The following is a 9,128-nucleotide window of genomic DNA, read 5'->3' on the forward strand; positions in this document are numbered from 1 at the left end:
TGGGACTACACGTTAGGAGGGTTGAAACTTTGTAAAGCTAAAAATCACATCTTCGATCGAGGCAGAGACCCATAGGGGACTACTTACATCACGAGGGTTGAAACCCTATAAAGCTAAGGAGCACATTTTCGACTGAGGCGGTGACCCATAGGAAACGATGCTTGGGAGATGGCTTGAAGTTTTGTAAAGCTTTTGCAACACTTCGACCAATGCGCTGACCCACAAAAGACGACACCTGGGAGATGGCTTGAAGCTTTGTAAAGCTTTAGCAACGCTTCGATCGAGGCACTGACCCACAAGGGACACGCGTCAGGATGGTTGAAGTTCTGTAAAGCTGAAGCGTCTGTCTTTTGTAGCACTCGTTTGAGTGAAAAATTGGTTAGAACCTCAATGGGGTGGGCCTGGAAGTACGGTCTCAATTTCCTTGATGTAGTGATAAGGAAGAGAGTGAGCTTCTCATGTCTAGGTAGTGAGCTTTGGCTAACAGTAAGGCCTTGCTAATGTAGTATACTGGCCATTGGCGTGTTTCTTCTTTTCTGATGATGATCGTATTGACTGCCTCTTTTGAGATCGCTAAATACAGCAGAAGAGGCTCGTGTGGCTTTGGTTTTGATAGTAGGGATGCCTCTTCCAAGTGCTTTTTCAGGGCCTGGAATGCTACTTTACACTCGTTCGTCCATTGGAACTTTTTCCCTTGCTTCAAAATCTCGAAAAAGGGTAAACTTTTGTCTATAGCCTTGGAGATGAAGCGGCTGAGCACGGCGATTCGTCCATTAAGGCTTTGCACCTCTTTCAATTTCTGAGGAGATTTCATCTCTAACAATGCCTTTATTTTTTTAGAGTTTGCTTCAATTCTCCTTTGATTGACAATGTACCCTAAAAACTTGCCTGATACTACTCCAGAGGTGCACTTCAGTGAGTTCAACTTCATTTTATATTTTCTCAAAATTTGAAAAGTGTTGTCGAGGTAACCTACGTTCTTTGCTTCAAGGCTCTTTACCAGCATGTCGTCTACATAGACCTCTATGGTTTTGCCAATTAGGTCAGCAAACATCATGTTGACCAGTCTTTGTAGGTAGCGCCTGCGTTCTTTAGTCCAAAGGGTATTACCTTGTAGCAGTACAGTCCTCTATCAATAATGAACGATGTGGCCTCTTCATCAGCTCGAAACATGGGGCTATGGTTATATCCTGAGTATGCGTCCATGAAGCTTAAGAGTTCGTGTCCAACCGTGGAGTCCACAAGTTGATCTATCTTTGGAAGGGAAAACTATCATTTATAAAGACTCTATTTAAGTTGGTGAAGTCGACGCATACCCTCCATTTCCTGTTGGGTTTCTTACCAAAACGGGGTTAGATACCCAATGTAGGTAGATGACCTCTCTGATGAAGTCATTGCGGCTCAATTTGTCAACTTCCTCTTTGAGTGCCTCATATCTCTTAGGATTGAGGGCTCTTCTCTTCTGCCAGTGCGTTATATAGGTGGGGTTGATGTTCAAGTGATGACAGCTGACCCTCTGGTCTATCAGCACCATATCATCATGTTTCTATGCAAAGACATCCAAGTTCTTTTATAGAAAGTTCAATAATTCCTCTTTGATCTTAAGAGAAGTTCCTTCCCTATTCGCAAGACTTGAGTGGGGTCATGAGGGTTGGCACGAAAGGTTTCCAGTTCCTCCATCGGGGTTGTGTTCGGCTTGGATTCAATGATCCGAGGATTCAATTCATCTAGAGGGTACCTTTCTTCCGAGGCCTCGACCATGTCGACGTCTTCTTCCTGTTCGGAGTATGCCCTTATTCAGGGATGTCAAGCATCTCTACGTCCACACTATTATCATCTACAACATCAATTATGATCACATTTACAATACGGGGTTTATATTTTTGCAATCAGTTGAGGTAGCATTCTCTCGAGCCTATTTGATCGCCTCGAACTATGGTAATCCATGCTCCGTTGGGAACTTCATACATAAGTGGTGAATTGAAGTGACAGTCCAAAGCTCCTTCAACGCAGGTTGGCCTAGTACTCCGTGGTAAGCGGACCTATGATCTACCACTAAGAATTCCATGAAATAGTGGGCCACTAGGGGGCGAATCCCATCTCAACAACCAAAGTTATGCGTTCGCGTTGGACTATACTGTCACCTGTGAATCCATATAGTAGGTCAGTCATGAGCACCAAGCCATGCTCAATTTGCATTTTATCAAAAGTTGAACCAAACAATATGTTCACCAAACTTTCGTTGTCAACAAGCATGCGCTTCAATCTGTTCCAGGCCACTATAGCTCTTACTACCAATGTATCACAATGAGGGTAATGCACACTTCGTGCATCGTCCTAGGATAAGGTGATTGGTTCCATCCTATTTGCTTCTTATTATTGGTCGACAAGGTAGCTAGTCATTGGAGGATCCTTTACTTTCCTCGCATGGTTCATTTGTGAATTTCGAGTGTTGCCTTCGATATGAAGGCCTTCTACGATTGTGTCTATTTCATGAATCAGTTTACCTTTAGCTATCGGAACCTGACTTCTATGCTCGGACTCTCCTGAAGCTCTATTTTCTATTTTTTTTCTCCGAAGTGTATGGTCCCTTTGTCACCTCGCATCCCTGGTATGCGAGATAGACCGTTGGGATGATTTATGATACTGGTCCCCCTTAGAGGAGTGAGAGTTACTTTTCTACGATAATCGGGAAGAGTCTCTGCATTTGCTGGTATCGTGGCCATAAAAATGATTAAAGGTACAATACTTAGCTCTTTCTAAGGGGTGGTTTGCCTATTTTTTCTTGCGCCTGTTTCTGCATGCCGTCCCCCGGATGGCCTTGCTTTGGTATTTGCATTTTCATATACCAGCACTAGTATTACATTTAGTGTGGCGGAGGCCAAGGCTTGTCCGGATATGGGAGCTACTGCCTGTTCGGCTTGGGTCCATTACTGGGTGATGAGATACGATGTTGGTCCTCAACCTACCTACCTTTGAGGCAGTGGGAGTCCCTGAGCTGCACGATTTTCGATAGTCGATCATCTTCTAGTTGACGATCTCCACTCTCATCATCTCAACCAGCTTGTCATAAGTGGTTGGATTTCTACTTTGCACGTCTCGCCAAAATAGTGTTCACATTGAGGCCTTCTGTCAGGATTAAAAGGGCCTCCCTATTTGTAACTTGCTCGCAATAGGTTATTTTGTCGATGAATCTGGCAAGGTAGTTTTTGAGTATCTACCCAGGGGCCTGCCTCATGCCTTGTAGGCACTACACTGGGGCCTCTTCTTTCTTTCGTAAGAGATATTGGTTTAAAAGGCTTTTTTCAGGTTGGGCCAGCTCCTGATGCTCAGGGGTGGTAGCCAACTGTACCATACTTCGGCTGCTCCGATAAAGGTTAAATGAAAAGCCCTACATTTTAATGTCAGTGAGGTGCGTCATGTACTTGGTGAGGTACTTTTCTGGGTCTCATTTTTCCTCATACTTTGGAATTTTATGGTGTAAGAAATTCGTAGGCATTGGGAAGCTCCAGATTTCTCTAGAAAAGGGGAGCTTGTCGTCGTCGTCATCTATCTCATATGATCGACATGGTCCTTCAGAGTCGTCACCATCTGGTGCATTTTGGGAAGGTGGAGGTGCTCTCCTCGACTCTCCCAATCCATCAAGTTCCTCCTTTTACGCCTATTTCTAGGTAGAGAAGGTACTTCCTATTCCTGCTCTTATGGAACTGGCCTTTGTGCAGAGCGAATCCTACGGCTTTGGTTTTACCCTATTCGGTCAAAAACGCTGACTGACCTTTGTGGCTAGTATTTTGATGGGAAGTTTTCCTCCAGAAGAGGTTCTGTTGCCTGGGTGCCTTGTGCATAGGAGGTGACTTTGACTCCTACTTATCTTTCAATAGAGGGCTCTCTTTGGTGACTCGAATGGCCTTAGCTATGGGATGCAAGAAGCCCCAGAGCTAAGTGGGATCTTGGTGTCATTTGGAAACCCTGCTGACCTTGAGCCTGCATGAAGATATCACGCATTGCCATATTTTAGACTACGATGTCCCTCATACCCACAGCTATCTAGGTCGTTCTGCAGTGAGCGTTGCTATCGTCCCACCATCTCGACGGCGTCGATGGTGAGGTCTGCGGTGAGTGACATTTATTCGAACCACCTCTTCTTCAGAGGCGTCCCTTGGCCCTCTTGGATTTGCATTCTCATTGTTGGAACTCATTTTGTAGCTCCTGTTCCAAGGGTGTTCAGAACTAGATTGCTAAGTTTTCACTTGGTTTTTTTTCAAGAACGTTCATTTTTCAAGAGAAAAGTCACTGATTTTTCGGTGATTAATAGGAAACTCTAGAATGGAAGTTTCCCATAGACAACGCCAATCTATTGGCCTCGTATATTGGACCCTCTATGTGGCCAATTGAGAGTCATTCCATGTGTTCCTCCCTGTGCACAAGAACAAATGGTCAGAAGTATACAATCGATACCAGTGGGGATGGTTGTCGTACACACTCCGAAAGTCAAGTCAGCGGACGGTGATAGGGGCAGTGCTGAAATTGTGCAAGAGAGTAAGGAGGAGAGAATATTTATTGTTTAGTCGTGGAGTGTCTAGAATTACAAAAGATTACCTTTGTCTCTTGCCAAACATTTGGTATTTATATGTAAAGGGCACCGTTGGATGTGGGACACATGTATACATCTGATGGTGTGAGGCCTCTACTCGCAGGTATCAATTAGCCACATCCTGGGATGCAGGTAATTAATTCTTCTGACATGTGAGTTAACATAAGGCTGCAATGTCGCATCAATCAATTCATACAGATAAGGGGATCCTGACATAGAGATATATCTCTGAAACTGGCAGCGGAGAGGCCTCTGCACTCCTCTATCGTGTGATGCATCGTCTCCTCACACTTCGATGTTAGAAGACGTCTCGGATAATATCACTTCGGTAGTACTTGTGCCTCAATTGGCCCCGACGTATACCGCTTCAATCATGCCTTAGATTGACATGTGACACTTTGCTGGAGAGTGGGCTTGAGGTGGTTAGTGAGGGTCATAACAATATTCATCATTGAATTGTTATGGGTCTATATCTATCCATTATATTAATAAGAAGTGGAAATTACATGGGTCTAAGCCTTTCAAGTATACAGTACAAACCTCAGGTGAGAAGGTTTTTTAAGCATAATTCAGGTATTGAGTTTTAATAATTAAATATTAATTATTTTAATTATGGCAATGTTATTTTAATTATGATGCATTCCATTAAATATCTGAATTCAAATTACATGTATTATTCTAACCCCTTTTCTCTCAAACTCTTCCCCTTTGACTGTACCCACTATCTCCAGTTAGTTCATTTCCACTCCGACCATTTCGAATACATTTTCCTCATCTGGTCTCTATATTATCAACTGAATCCATTGTATTCATTATATCTTCCATTAGTTATTGGTAAAATATATTCATAGACAACTGAAGTTTCCATAAGTGACGTAAAATGGTGAGATTTCCCCTCTTTTGCAATCAGTTTCGCTACAGCACCCGTTGCTCTAACTAATTGTCCACCCTTTCCAAGTTTGATTTCTATCAAAGAGTGCAAAAAGGGTAATCAATGTTGAAGAGTCGCCACTGAGACGCAAGAGGAAGGACTATGAGAGCCCAAAAAACTCCACTAAAAAGCACGTGATAAGGACGTAAATTGTTGTGTTTTCATCTATTAATACTTGCATTTTTATGATTAATTGATGCCTAAATTTATTTAATACCCTTATATTTTTATTTAGGTTGCAAATAGATGGAAATTGTGGAATTGGGAAGAAAATAACGACAAAGGACCAAAATGGAAAAAAGTGAAAGTTCAGGGGCCAAGTTGCAAATAATCCATAGATGAGATGGATGATGGAATGAAGATTCAAGAGTATTAGGGATCAATCGGATGAGAAAAGAAGTCAAAGAGATGAAATATAATCAAATATCAACTTTCAGGCGAAAAAGTTATATTCCAAATTTTTAGTCTCTGTTTGAGATCGATTTTTGATATAGTAAATGTCCGAATTAGAAAATGTCTATTTCCAGTAAAATTGCATCTCTTTGCATTTTTTTTCCAATGCACTTTGAGTTGTCTCAATCAGACGTTGGAATAGAATGTTATGGCCAAAATATTGAAAGTTGTCCGATGGAGAAAAAAGGCAGAGCCATGCAATTGTATAGCACAAAAGCCATGTGATCGCACAGCCTGCTTTAGAGAATTCATAGACTAAAAATGCTTAAAAGATGTGCAAGACTAATAACCATGAGGTCACATAGAAGAATTTTTTGGTTTCCTAATTCCAATCAAACATTTATGATAAAAAAAAACTCTTTCACGTTATATAAACTCTAGATCATCCCAAAACGTACAGACAGGCCTATATACATAGTTTTCTCTCTTTGTGCTCTAGGATTCATGATGTATAACTAATTTTTTGTATTCGATCGAAGGAAGTGGAAGCCATGGAGTCATTATAACTAAGAGATCCAACTAGTTCTCATTGATTAATTCATATTTTTAGTATTGCATACTCTTCTGCACATAATTTTATGATTGTTATGTTTGATTGCTTAAAAGGCCTATTAGTTTATCATGCGTTACAATCTATAACTATGTTAAATATCAAATCCGTAGTTGTTTGATCCTTTCACCTTGTGAAGTAACTAGGGTTTGACGATTTGCTACATCAGGAATTATTGAATCTTAGGAAGAATGCTTAAGTAGGTTAAATGCAAACACTTGTGCTTTTGTTATCTAGTTCATCGATTTCTCTAATGCGTAAGGCAATTATTAAATTAAATCTTAGCGCTTGTCTAGAGTTGTTTAATAATTAGGGTTAATTAGAGCTTTTGTTTTCTAAGTAGCTACAATTAAGAAGAAATAGGATATTATTCCCAACGATAAATGCTAAAAATGTGAATTGATAATTATATGTGGGTCAATGACCAATTGTAAATCTCCAATGGTGGAAGTTGACTTAGATCAAGGTTTTTTCTATTGATTTCATTTAATTCATTAATTTGCATTGCCATTAATTATTTTCTTAAAGTTGATTGCGTTATAACCAAAATCACCCATTCCCGTTAATATAGCATAAAAAGCAGACTAAACACTTTTTGTGGATCGTACAGAAATCGTCCTTGAACAAGGATATTTCGTCCTTTTTTCTATATATAATTTTAAGTGATATGTATGTGTTTGAAAGTAATTGGGCATGATGTATTGAAAATGAATTGGACAAATGAAACTGTTATTTTGTTCGGTTCCATTCGTGATTAGACTGATTTAGAGTTTAAGGTTTGAATCCCATGTGTTATGGAAAATGATTTTTCCTTTTTAAATTAATGACTAATATTATTCTAGCCATGAAGAGGCTACATGTGACTATGATGTGCGAATGTGACTGAGGTTATGAATCTGTGGCCTGACAGCATAACAGTATGTTATGCCTGTGACCTGACTGGAATGAATGAGGGTGTTTTAGTTTTAGAATGTGTTCTAAATCCCTTGTGTTATGAATCTGTGACCATGATGTGTAAATGTGTTATGAGTCCATGGCATGAATGCATAATAGTATGTATGCTTGAGACCTCATTGTGAACATAGCCAATGATGTGTTCTAAACATGTACAACATATATCTAACCATATACAATCTATATGTGATCATACCATCTGAACATGACCAAAGTTTCTATAAATATATGGTCCAGTCATAACTTCATCAGTAGCCTACCTAGCCTTCTAACTTCATGGAACTAATTGTTAGCTTTCTAAAAAGGTTTCAATAGGTAGGAAAACCTCTTACTTGTCCATAACAAAAGAGAAAGATGTAGCTATTAATATGTTTTTGGATAATTTGCTTTACATATTATTATTAAAATGAAGAAGATGAAGGTTTTGGTGCACTAGTTATTGCAGAACATATGCTAATCCCTGGCCCAGCCATATTATCTAATCTGCAATTTGATTCTGTGTGACCATAATGTGACCAAGATTTTATAAATATGCACCTTCAGTGCACAACCATATTTATGTCTGTTACCTTGTTAAACAGTGTGTCATAATGTGATTTTTAATTCAAGTGTTTAACATTGTGTCCATACTTAATGCAGGTAATGCAATTCAAAATAACAGAAGATGGCTACTTTCCAAGAAAGATCACAACTTCAGTGACTAAGGGTGTTCTAACCACCATTCAAACAAACTTAAGCCAACGATAAAAATGTATATTGATAGACACATGCTTGCCCATTTCTTGGATTGCCATGAAGTTGTGTACAACTGCAATTGATTCATTACTTCATTTTGAGGTAGGTTCATCACTTGAAATGTGATTTTATATCTCCAGGTGATATGTATGGTTCTCTATTTCCAAGTTCTGTTTAGTCACGGGGCTAAGGTGCTCTGGAGATAGTGATACATAAGTGTTTGAAAGTAGACTGTCATAGCTAAAGACAAAATACTTTTCTCAAGTAGGTAGTGTAACACATGAAGACATGAAGTCCACTTTTATATTGAGTGCCTTGTCAAAATTAAATCTTGTTGAAGCCCTTCCATACAGGTGCAAGTGGGAAATCAGGTCCATTAGTGCTCCTATTAACGAACAATAGTGTTCCGCAAGCTCGTGTTCCCGATGACATCGACAATGATTTCATTGATCCTCCTCCAAGATGCACTACAAAAAAAAAAAGGGGCTCAATTGACTAAAGGTTTAGCGACCAATAAAACTTGGTAGCTATAAAACACATTCAGCGACCAACTAATGGTGGGTATAGGTTTTGGTCTAGTAAAATTGGACAAATTTTGTTATGTTCTTTTGCGACTAAATTATGGTAGCAGTTTCAGAGAATTAGGGATCATACATTTGATTGGCTGGTAAAGGTAGTGCAGAAAAAGAACAAAAAATTTTCCACGAATGATACCGACTCTAGTGACCACTTAATGGTCCCATCTCCTAGTCTTTTGTAACCATTGATGTCATGGTTGCTAAAATATTTGTCCAATTTTATCCCGCTTTTTTCATTTGGTTTTTGCATGTTTTAGCGTCCAAAGGCTATGGTTACTGACCCTACGCCACAAAACTGACCACTGAATGGTCCCAGATCCTAGTCTTCTGCAA

Source organism: Olea europaea, chromosome 21 (assembly GCF_002742605.1).
Source record: "Olea europaea var. sylvestris chromosome 21, O_europaea_v1, whole genome shotgun sequence".
Taxonomy (NCBI): Eukaryota; Viridiplantae; Streptophyta; class Magnoliopsida; order Lamiales; family Oleaceae; genus Olea; species Olea europaea.